Source organism: Apium graveolens, chromosome 2 (assembly GCF_009905375.1).
Source record: "Apium graveolens cultivar Ventura chromosome 2, ASM990537v1, whole genome shotgun sequence".
Classification (NCBI taxonomy): domain Eukaryota; kingdom Viridiplantae; phylum Streptophyta; class Magnoliopsida; order Apiales; family Apiaceae; genus Apium; species Apium graveolens.
The window spans coordinates 94,419,529-94,430,050 of NC_133648.1; the positions used below are offsets into that span (position 1 = coordinate 94,419,529).

Consider the following 10,522-nt stretch of genomic DNA (forward strand, 5'->3'; position numbering starts at 1 on the left):
CTTTTTCTCAAAAAAAAAAAATGTTCAACTCGAATATAGATATAAGTGTTTTGATTAGCACAATGCGGAATAGAAACTTAATTGAATCAAAAAATAAGTAATTAAAAAAGAGTCTTTAAAAACTTTCTGGTGGATTTAAACAATTCCACCAGAGATATATATTATATATCAAGAGGACTCTGTGTGCAAGAATGCTCACAGCTGCTTACAAATCGAACTACTGAGAATACAGGGAAATGCTAAGGATTTTTCTTACAAAGATTTCTCTCTTTTTGTATCTCACTTGTTTTATTTGCTACGTTCTTGGTTTATATATTACCAAGATTACAAAGTCAAAAAGACTAAATAAACATAAAAACTATCAGTCTTAAGCTTTGCTACTTTTCATCCTCTATTACCCAGTTAATGGGCTTCCACAGTAGATTTGTATACATCTCGACGGCTATGCTCAGTATTCAATGTTCAACTGCTGTTTGAGTTCTTTATATGATCATCTGTTGGACTTTATAAATATCCGTTGGATATATGATCATCCATCAACTTTCAGAACATCCGTTGATGGCTTCATTGATCATCCGTCGACTGCTATATTAAACATCCGTTGATAGTCATTTAATCATCCGTCGATGGCTTTGTTAATTATCCGTCGGTAACTATTTTGGCACTTGACTTCATTTCACTTATGCAGAATTACAAGACATCATTTATATACAATTAATCAACCTATTCTGCATATCTAGTTAAAGTCAACATGACTTATAGGCTACTACATAATCTATACAAAGATGTGTACAGAACTGTGCTACAGACTTATTATTACATAAGCTACTCACTCGATGGATAATAAGTTAACATCCGTCGGGACTATAATGAGTTATCCGCCGGGACTATAATTCTTATCCATCGAGTGCTACATTATTTCACTAAGTAAAATCCACTTAGATGTTTTGTTTATGAAATCATCAAGTACACAACATATGCACAACAGGTTTCCAAGAAGGATTTGAAGCCTAGACTTATTCGTTGGGTGCTCTTGCTACAGGAATTTGAGTTAGAGATCAAGGATCAAAAAGGTACTGAGAATCAAGTAGCTGACCATCTCTCTAGATTGGAGAATCCCGATTCTACTTCACATGATAAGATATTGATCAACGAATCTTTTCCGGATGAGCAGTTTTTCGCAGTTCTGGAGGAAGAGCCATGGTTCGCAGATATTGTGAATTATCTTGTCAGCAATATAATGCCTCATAATATGAATACAGCTCAAAAGAAGAAGTTTTTGCATGAGGTGAAGTGGTACATGTGGGATGAACCGTATTTGTTTAGACAGGGAGCTGACCAGATCATCAGGAGATGTATCCCATTCTGTGAGACGGAGGGGATATTACGAGACTGCCACTCCACAGTTTATGGTGGACATTATGGTGTTGAGAAGACAATAGCTCGTATTCTGCAAGCAGGTTTTTTCTGGCCTACTTTGTTTAAGGATGCTCATCAGTTCATTTTAAGGTGTGATCGTTGCTAAACAGTGGGGAATCTTACGAGGAAGGATGAGATACCGTTAAATGTGATTCTTGAAGTTGAGGTCTTTGATGTTTGGGGAATCGATTTCATGGGACCATTTGTCTTGTCCTGCAATAATCAGTACATCTTGCTGGCAGTCGATTATGTCTCAAAATGGGTAGAAGTCAAGTCTCTACTAATGAATGATGCAAAGGTAGTGTCGAATTTTCTTCATAAGCAGATTTTTACAAGGTTTGGAATGCCACGATTAACCATAAGTGATGAGGGGTCGCATTTCTGCAACCGTAAGTTCACTTCTATGATGCAGCGCTACAATGTGAATCATCGTGTTGCTACTACCTATCATCCGCAAATGAATGGTCAAGCGGAAGTGTCTAATAGAGAGATCAAGCGCATTCTAGAGAAAGTTGTTTGTCCGTCAAGGAAGGATTGGTCTTTAAAGCTCGATGAAGCTGTGTGGGCTTACAGAACATCATACAAGACTCCACTTGGGATGTCCCCGTTTCAACTTGTTTATGGTAAGGGATGTCATTTACCTACGGAGCTTGAGCATAAAGCCTATTGGGCGTTGAAGAAGTTGAACCTTGATATAGATGCAGCTGGAAAGAAGCGAATGCTTCAGTTAAATGAACTTGATGAATTTCGACTCCAAGCGTACGAGAACAACAAAATGTACAAGGAAAAAGTGAAAAGGTGGCACGACAGGAAGCTATATCCTAAGTAATTTATGTCGGGGCAGCAAGTTCTCTTATTCAACTCTCGTCTCCGACTTTTTCCTGGAAAGTTGAAATCAAGGTGGTCTGGACCTTTTATTATCAAAACCGTGTTTCCACATGGAGCGGTGGAGATTTTTGAGAATGATCCTGGCCAAACATTCAAGGTTAATGGTCATCGTTTGAAGCATTACTATGGGGACACGGCAAACCGGGAAGTGGTTAGTGTCGTTTTATTGTCAACTAGAGTATGGTATGCTACGTCAAGCTAATGACGAAAAAGAAGCGCTTCTTGGGAGGCAACCCATGATTTGTTGTTATAGGAGCCCTTAGAAGTTAGTAACCTATCCAAAACCACAAAAAAAATCAGAAAAATCAAGGCAAGAAAATATTTTCACAGAAGGTCCCTGAGCGCCCGCTCAGCACTGCTGAGCGACCGCTCAGGGCCCGACTGCCTGAAATTTTTTTAAGCCTTAGAAAAAAAAATCATAAAACACTAAAATCAAAACACAACCCCACTACCCATGAATTATTTTCCCATTACCCACGTTTTTAACCCACAACCCCACTCCTAATCAAATTTTAACCTAATCTCTACCCTATATATACATACAACTATTCCATATACTGCCCCATACACTTTCAAACCTTAAACTCTCTCCCATATTCAAGAAACACAAATCTTAAGCACTTTTTGTCAATTTCAATGGCACCCAAGAGATCCAGGACGATTGATAGCAACAGCACTGTTCCTACTGCTGATTCTTCGAGGGGTACTACTGTGAGACCTTGTTTGTTTGATAGGGCTGCTGAGGAGGAGTATACTAGGCTTCTGGGTAAGTCGATTTTGAAGGAGAGGGGATTCTTACCATCGGGGAGGGATGGTGAGTTGTTGCCGATGATTGCTGAAAAGGGTTGGATTTCTTTTTGTGAGTCACTAGAGGCAGTTCTGATGAGCGTGGTTCGCGAGTAATATACGAACGCAAAGGCTGAAAAGAATGGGTTTTCTGTTGTGCGTGGGCTGACGGTGGATTATCATCCTGCGGTGATTCGCCGTGTGATTGGGCAGCGACAAAGGAAGCATACGGAGGAGAATTGGAACGAGAAGACTGCTGAAGATTTTGACTTGGATTTGATTTGTGCTACTCTCTGTAGGTCGGGCACGGTTTGGACGTTCAAAACTGGGACTAACGAGTATCGTCATTTTCCGGCGATTGCGATGAATAGGTATTCCCGTGCATGGAATGCCTTTATTTGTGCTAATATTCTGCCTACTTCTACATGCACATGAGGTTACAGTTGAGCGAGCATAGTTGTTATGGGGTATTTTGAATAAGGAGTACTATGTGGACCTTGGTGAGTTCATCTACCAAGGAATTCTGAAGTTTTTGAGGGGAGCGAAGCACATGAACATCCCTTAGCATCTACTGTTATAAAGCTTTGCCGAGCAGTGGGAGTTCAGTGGCCTTCTCATGAGCAGTTGCAGCTGCCGGCCGCTCCTATTGATTCCGGGACTCTGAATCTGATGCAGGAGTGGACTGGTGGAGAGCCCGAGGAGCATGGGCTGGGTTATCGTCTTCCAGGAGGGCATCCAGCAGCCGGTGCTACCATGGCGAGACCGGGGCGTGATGAGGAAGGCTCTTCTAGAGCTCAAGAGGGTGCTGGGATGGCTGATGCCCAGCATAGGAGGCCGTCGAGGAGGATGGATGCTATGTACGAGACGCAGAGCAGGTTTGCTCAGGAGCTCACCCTTGCACTTGGGACTGCTTTTAGAGGCCTTGGAGCTGACATCTAGTGGCCCGTTTTTGGTGAGGACTCTGCGTATCCACCTCCTGATACTCCACCCTCTGAGGGTGATGATGATGATTTCTGATAAGTGGCATTTTATACCACTTAGAGCCTCTTATAATAGCTCAAATTGGTGTCTTGAAATCAAGTATTTTGTGTATTTGATGTGTTTTTCTAGTGTTTGTGCATTTCAGGGTATTAGTTGCATTGCGGGGGAGAATTCATCAATAATAAGCCTTGGCATGTGTTTAGCATTGTAAGTGGGAAGAGAGGAGCAGATTGCAGCGAAGAAACGGAGCAAAACAGATCAATTTTCCAGAAAGGGTCTGAGCACCCGCTCAGCTATGTTGAGCGGCCGCGCAGGTAGCTGAGTGCCCGCTCAGCTATGCTGAGCGGCCGCGCAGTGTCGTAATTTCAGAATAATTATTTTAGACTCCTATTTCTGTTTGGCTTCCAACTTTTGAGTAATATGAGTTTTATGGGACTCCTATATAAGTAGATTTCAGAGACGTTTCACAAGGGTTGGATCGTTGTATTAATCGAAGAGCGAAGGAGATAAGGAAGAAGACCGTTTTAGCACACCGCAACGAAGAGGAAGCATATTTTCTTGTGATTCTTTATTTCGTTGTAACGTTGGATGCTAGTTTTCTTACTTTGAACCTATTTACTCTTGTGACGTACTTTGGTTTAATATAATTAGTTTAGTTATTATTCTCCTTTGTTTATTTATCATGTTTTCATATGAACACATGATGACGATAAGTGCTATCATGGGCTAATCGTGATCATGGGGTCGTAACGGATTTACTATAGAATTCTTTAGTTAGTTATTAATACCTTAGTGTGTGATGATTGTATGATATCTAGCATTGGTTATGCTTATTCGTCTTATGTGTGTCACGAACATATAAGATAGGGTGTTAATCTCTTGTGAAGCGACGGTGGATCTTGAGATTTAGAACTTGCTATGCTAGCACAGGTTCATGTATGATGTTGCATGATTAGTGGGTAACTCTAACCGTTTTATTCGCCCTGTGTAATCAAAAGGAATAACTTGTTCTTAAATCGTTATGTTGTCAATTTCTGTAGACATATAGGGACTCAACATAATTGATGCCTATTCAACTTCTATCTTAATTGTGGATGTTTGGTATAATGGTATTAGTACAATGAAAGTTGGCTTTTATCAGTTTCGTGTTATTCGATTAATATCATCACTGTTGCATGCTAAGGGTAATAACAATGCCTATTGAAGGAAGTAGTAATGAAGTTGTGATCTCATGAGTGTTTTAATATTGTTAATTCTAAGTGTTAATTAAGTTCTCAATTGTAGTAGTTAATTGTAGTTAATAATTACTTAATCAATTCTAAGCGTTATTGTCTTAACATTGAGAAGTAATCATACATTGGTGAGTGAGTTTAATTGAACAATAATTAGTCGGAGTCTCTGTGGGAATGAACTAGAAAGTATTCTATATTACTTGTGAACGCGTATACTTGCGTGTATTATTAGCGCGTAATTTCTCCCTAACAAGTTTTTGGCGCCGCTGCTGGGGACTCGGCGTATTTGTTTAGTTTATGTACTTACCATCATTGGTCATTAGGACTCAGTGATTAAGACGTGTTACTTATTGTTTCCGGTTGTGTTTCAGGTACTTTAGTGAGCATTTATGCAAACTCGTTCTCGTACTCACAAGAGGACTTTAGATATAGCTAAAGAGACAGACGAAGTTCTTGATATTCCGGAGAAGATAGATTTTGAAGATTCGGATTCAGGAAGTGAGCAGAAAGAGCCAGTAATCATGGGTGATCGTATTGTTCCGGCAGATCCAACTCTTATGGACTTTTCTCGGCCTAAAATTGATGACATTCAGTCAAGCATTCTTCATCCGGCTATCTAAGCTAACACCTTTGAAATCAAGCCGGGAACTATTCAGATGGTGCAGAATTCTGTTTCTTTTGGAGGTGCTGCGACTGAAGACCCCAACATGCACATAAGGAATTTTGTCGAGATTTGCAGTACTTTAAAATACAATGGTGTGACTGATGAGGCTATCAAGCTGAGGCTTTTCCCATTCTCTCTGAGCGATAAAGCTAAGGACTGGTTACATTCTGAACCAGCTGGGTCCATCACTACTTCGCAAGATCTTGCGCAAAAGTTTCTGGTGAAGTTTTATCCAATGGCAAAGACTGCTGCTATGAGGAGTGCTTTTACTCAGTTTGCGCAGCAACCTACAGAATCTATGTGCGAAGCTTGGGAGCGCTACAAGGAAATGTTAAGAAAGTGTCCACATCATGGAATGCCCGATTGGATGGTGATCACTGGTTTCTATAATGGTTTGGGGGCCCAATCTCGGCCCATGCTCGATGCAGCAGCTGGAGGAGCCTTGTGGGCCAAAAGCTATACTGAGGCTTATAATCTTATTGAGACTATGGTTGCAAATGAGCATCAAAACCCAACTCAAAGGATGATACCTGGGAAGGTAGCAGGTATTCTGGAAGTCGATGCAGCCACCGCTATTGCAGCGCAGCTCCTAGCGCTGTCTATGAAGGTCGATTCTTTAGCCACCTATGTAGTCAATCAGATAGCTATGGTCTGTGAGTTTTGTGCAGGTTCTCATGCTACGGATCAATGTTCTCTTGTTAATGAATCTGTTCAGTATGTGAACAATTATCAGCGACAACAGCAGCCTGTGCCAGCTACTTATCATCCTAACAACAGAAATCATCCAAATTTCAGCTGGGGTAATAATCAGAATGTTATTCAGCAACCATATCACCAAGGTGTGAGTAAGTAGTTCAATCCACCTTGATTCCAGCAACTGCAGCAATATGCTCAAAGGCAATCATATCCTCAATAGGGAGGTGCAGCTGCACCCACTAGTGCTGATTTTGAGGAACTTAAGCTGTTGTGCAAGAGTCAGGCGGTATCGATCAAGACCTTGGAAAATCAAATTGGTCAAATAGCCAATACAGTGCTAAATCGTCAACCTGGCACACTTCCCAGTGACACTGAAGTGCCAGGCAGGAAGGAAGCTAAAGAGCAAGTCAAGGCTATTACCTTAAGGTCTGGAAAGGTTGCTGATGCTGAAAAAGCAAAAGAAGGAGAAGTTGAAGTTGGAGATAAAGAAGCTAAGCAAAAGGAGAAAGCGGTGGAACCCAGGAAGACTACTATTGAACACACTCTGCCAGAGGGTAATACAGGGGAGAAACAGCTATATTCTCCACCACCTTTCCCTAAGAGATTACAACAACAAAAGCTGGATAAGCAGTTCAATAAGTTTCTGGAGGTGTTCAAGAAACTTCACATCAATATACCTTTCGCTGTGGCTCTGGAGCAAATGCCTAGTTATGCGAGGTTTATAAAGAGTATTCTTTCAAGGAAGGTGAACCTGGATAACCTTGATACCGTTGCTCTAACGGAAGAATGCAGTGTTGTGCTGCAGCAAAAGTTACCTCCAAAGCTTAAAGATCCAGGTAGGTTCACCATTCCTTGTACCATTAGCAAGTTGTCTTTTGACAAGTGCCTTTGCGATTTGGGAGCAAGCATCAATCTGATGCCGTTGTCGATCTTTAAAAAGTTGGATTTTCCTGATCCAAAGCCCACCTACATGTCTCTACAATTGGCTGATCGTTCTATTACTTACCCAAGAGGCATAGTGGAGGATGTGCTAGTCAAGGTCGATAAGCTCTTCTTTCCTGCCGACTTTGTTATTCTGGATTTCGAGGAAGATAAGAAGATTCCCATAATCTTGGGAAGACCTTTCTTGGCTACCGGCCGTACCTTGATAGATGTGCAGAAAGGTGAACTTACTATGCGGGTGCAGGATCATGATGTGACATTCAATGTATTCAAAGCAATGAAATTCCCTACAGAAGATGAAGAGTGCTTAAAAGTGGATGTGATTGATTCTGCGGTTATTTCAGAACTCGATCATATGCTAATGTTTGATGCATTAGAGAAGGCCTTAATGGGGGATTTTAACAGTGATGATGAGGATGGCAATGAGCAATTACAATATCTTAATGCTTCTCCCTGGAAGCGAAAGCTAGACATGCCATTTGAATCTCTTGGTACTTCTAACCTCAAAAATGCTGAAGGAAAGCTCAAACCATCAATTGAGGAAGCACCCACCTTGGAGCTTAAGCCATTGCCTGAACACTTGAGGTATGCTTTTTTAGGTGATGCATCTACTTTACCTGTTATTATTGCATCTGACCTTTCAGGTAGTGAGGAGGACAAGCTCTTAAGGGTCTTGAGAGAATTCAAATCGGCTATTGGATGGACCATAGCAGACATCAAAGGGATCAGCCCTTCATATTGCATGCATAAGATTCTGCTAGAGGAGGGTAGTAAGACGACTGTTAAGCAACAATGTAGACTTAATCCTATCATGAAAGAGGTGGTGAAGAAAGAAATTCTGAAGTGGCTGGATGCAGGAATCATTTATCCTATTTCTGACAGTTCTTGGGTTAGCCCCGTACAATGTGTACCTAAGAAAGGAGGTATCACTGTGGTAGAAAATGAGAAGAACGAGCTCATCCCCACTCGAACAGTCACAGGATGGAGAGTTACAGAAAGTTGAACAAGGCCACGAGGAAGGATCACTTTCCTCTTCCGTTTATTGATCAGATGCTTGACAGGTTGGCTGGTCATGAGTATTATTGTCTTCTGGATGGCTACTCAGGGTATAATCAGATTTGTATTGCACCATAGGATCAAGAAAAGACTACCTTCACTTGTCAATTTGGCACGTTTGCTTTTCGCAGAGTTTCATTTGGGTTATGTGGCGCACCGACCACTTTTCAGGGATGTATGATGGCTATATTCTCTGACATGATTGGAAATAATGTCGACGTGTTCATGGACGACTTCTCCGTATTTGGACACTCGTATGACGAATGTTTGAATAATCTTCGTGTAGTGCTAAAAAGGTGTATGGAAACTAATTTGGTGCTCAATTGGGAAAAATGTCATTTTATGGTGCATGAAGGCATTATTCTTGGGCTTAAAGTCTCTAGCAAGGGTCTTGAGGTGGACAAAGCCAAGGTGGGAGTCATTGAAAATCTTCCACCACCTATTTCTGTGAAAGGAATCCGTAGTTTTCTTGGTCATGCGGGTTTTTATCGGTGTTTCATCAAGGACTTTTCAAAGATATCTAAGCCACTGTGCAACTTGCTTGAGAAGGATGTGCCTTTCAAATTTGATGATGAATGTTTGACGGCATTCGAGACTTTTAAGAAGAGTTTGATCACTGCACCAGTTATTACAGCGCCTGATTGGACGGAGCCTTTTGAGATGATGTGCGATGCGAGTGATTATGCGGTGGGCGCAGTTCCTGGGCAGCGCAAGAATAATCTCTTTCATGTGGTCTACTATGCTAGCAAGCCCTTAAATGGGGCCCAAATGAACTACACCACTACTGAGAAGGAGCTCTTGGCTATAGTCTTCGGTTTCAAAAAATTTCGATCTTATCTGCTTGGGACAAAAGTGAAAGTATTCACTGATCATGCGGCCATTCGCTATTTGGTTTCCAAGAAGGATTTGAAGCCGAGACTCATTCGTTGGGTGCTCTTGCTACAGGAATTTGAGTTAGAGATCAAGGATCAAAAAGGTACTGAGAATCAAGTAGCTGACCATCTATCTAGATTGGAGAATCCCGAGTCTACTTCACATGATAAGACATTGATCAACGAATCTTTTCCGGATGAGCAGTTGTTCGCAGTTCAGGAGGAAGAGCCATGGTTCGCAGATATTGTAAATTATCTTGTCAGCAATATAATGCCTCATAATCTGACCGCAACTCAAAAGAAGAAGTTTCTACATGAGGTGAAGTGGTATATGTGGGATGAACCGTATTTGTTTAGACAGGGAGCTGACCAGATCATCAGGAGATGTATCCTATTCTGTGAGACAGAGGGGATATTACGAGACTGCCACTCCACAGTTTATGGTGGACACTATGGTGGTGAAAAGACGGCAGCTCGTATTCTGCAAGCAGGTTTTTTCTGGCCTACTTTATTTAAGGATGCTCATCAGTTTATTTTAAGGTGTGATCATTGCCAAAGAGTGGGAAATCTTACGAGAAAGGATGAGATGCCGTTAAATGTGATGCTTGAAGTCCAGGTCTTTGATGTATGGGGAATTGATTTCATAGGGCCTTTTGTTTCATCCTGCAACAATCAGTACATCTTGCTGGCAGTCGATTATGTCTCAAAATGGGTAGAAGTCAAGGCTCTACCGACAAATGATGCAAAGGCAGTGTTGAATTTTCTTTATAAGCAGATTTTCACAAGGTTTGGAATGCCACGAGTAATCATAAGTGATGAAGGGTCGCATTTCTGCAACCGTAAGTTCACTTCTATGATGCAGCGCTACAATGTGAATCATCAAGTTGCTACTGCCTATCATCCTTAAACAAATGGTCAAGCGGAAGTGTCTAACAGAGAGATCAAGCGTATTTTAGAAAAGGTTGTTTATCCATCAAGGAAGGATT

The 10,522-nt window shown here is 41.4% G+C and overlaps 1 non-coding gene across 1 annotated transcript; it reads right to left on the reverse strand.

The window, feature by feature from the left end:
- Nucleotides 1-6,220: 6,220 nt before the first annotated feature.
- Nucleotides 6,221-6,327, reverse strand: LOC141709221 (small nucleolar RNA R71). The gene has a single exon (XR_012569809.1). It is a non-coding gene; the product is annotated as a small nucleolar RNA R71 (small nucleolar RNA).
- Nucleotides 6,328-10,522: the final 4,195 nt, after the last annotated feature.